We start from the raw sequence: 1,665 nt of genomic DNA on the forward strand, positions 1-1,665 counted from the left end.
AGGGAAGTCTGGTGTGCAGCAGTTCATGGGGTAGCAAAAGTCGGACGTGACTGAGCGACTGAACTAAACTTCTGAAAGGTTGTTTTTGAACCACAAATGACGCCAGGATTCTTGGCCTCCAGAGGAGAAGAATCCAGTCCAGGGCCAGAGCGGAGGCTTGATCACTCAGAGCTTTTGTGTAATTAAGTACTATTAAAGTATAAAAGAGATAGAGAAAGCTTCTGACATAGACATCTGAAGGGGGCCGAAAGAGTGCCCCCTCAGTAGTGTTAGCAACAGAGTTATATACTTTCAATTAGTTATTACAGTGAATCAAAACAGTGTCTGGATGTTGTAAAGACCTTACTAGACCTACTCCCATAATTTACATTTTAAGATAACAGGATTGGCCAGAAGGTTTTTTCCAGAAACTGTCCTCAAACAGGATACATTATTGTTATATAATCCTAAGGAATGTAGAGGGGGGAAAAATGTTTGTCCTTTCCTCCTCCTTGAGAATTTCAGACCCCTCTCTCCTTGGGGACCCCCAGACTTCTTATCAACCTGACTAGGAACTGACTCTCACTTCCTTATTCCAAATCATCTTTTTTTGTTTACACCCACGTCCTTTGTGCTCTTACTCTTTATTATTATTGTTCTATAACATGTATTGTTTACTGTAATTACTGTTTAAATCAGTTGAAAGGGAAAATATAAAATGAAACTTTTATAATTACCTATGTAATTACCTTTACTAGGGCTTCTTCTTTTTTTTTTTTTTTCTTTTTGATGTTGATTTAAATTGCTGTCTGGGGCAAGGGTATGTTAAAATGCCACAAAGCTCTGCCACCATGTTTCAGTCATCTTATTTTTGACTTGGTGTTTCCTTGGTTGCTGTCAATGTTTGTCTTGACAGAGTCATGCTAAGCTTGATTTTGAGAATCTTTGCCTAACACCGCCCCCTGCCCCCCCAACCCACCCATGGAGGGAGAGGCCCTTGAAGGTCCCTTTTTTGTCATTTTCACTTAGAGGTTGTTCTTAGGTTCAGCTGTGCCAGTGAGGATTCCACTGTTTGTTGATAGATTTTTGTATGGCCTGGGAACTGCTTCACAACTCCCCCACATCTTACTCTGATTGTTTCTGAGTAGGAATAATACATGCACATTCTCCTAACACACAGTTGTGTGTGATCCTAGGAGGGCTCTTCTGGGTATATCCATAATCCTCTCTTTTATCCTTCTGACATTTCTGATTTTTTTTTTTTTTTTTTGAAGAACAGTTGATTTACAATGTTGTATTAGTTTCTTGGACACATCAAACTGACTAAGTTTTATGTAGATGTGTGTGTGTCTGTGTGTATGTGTGTGTGTGTGTGTGTGTGTGTGCACTCTGTCATATCCAACTCACTGTGGCCCCATAGACTGTTGCCCACCAGGCTCTTCTGTCCATGGAATCCTCCAGGCAAGAATACTGGAGTTGGTAACTATCCCTTTCTCCAGGGGATCTTCCCAACCCGGGTATCAAACTTGGGTCTCCTGCATTTCAGGCAGATTCTTTACCATCTGAGCCACCAGGGAATTCAAACTTAGCGTAAACATGAAAATTTTGAGGTCGAGGGAAGACAGCTTAAGGACATGAATCTAAAAGTCTTTACCAAGGCAATCTTGGGAAGTGATTTCTCAAGGT

The sequence above is a fragment of the Budorcas taxicolor genome, chromosome 18 (assembly GCF_023091745.1).
Source record: "Budorcas taxicolor isolate Tak-1 chromosome 18, Takin1.1, whole genome shotgun sequence".
Taxonomy (NCBI): domain Eukaryota; kingdom Metazoa; phylum Chordata; class Mammalia; order Artiodactyla; family Bovidae; genus Budorcas; species Budorcas taxicolor.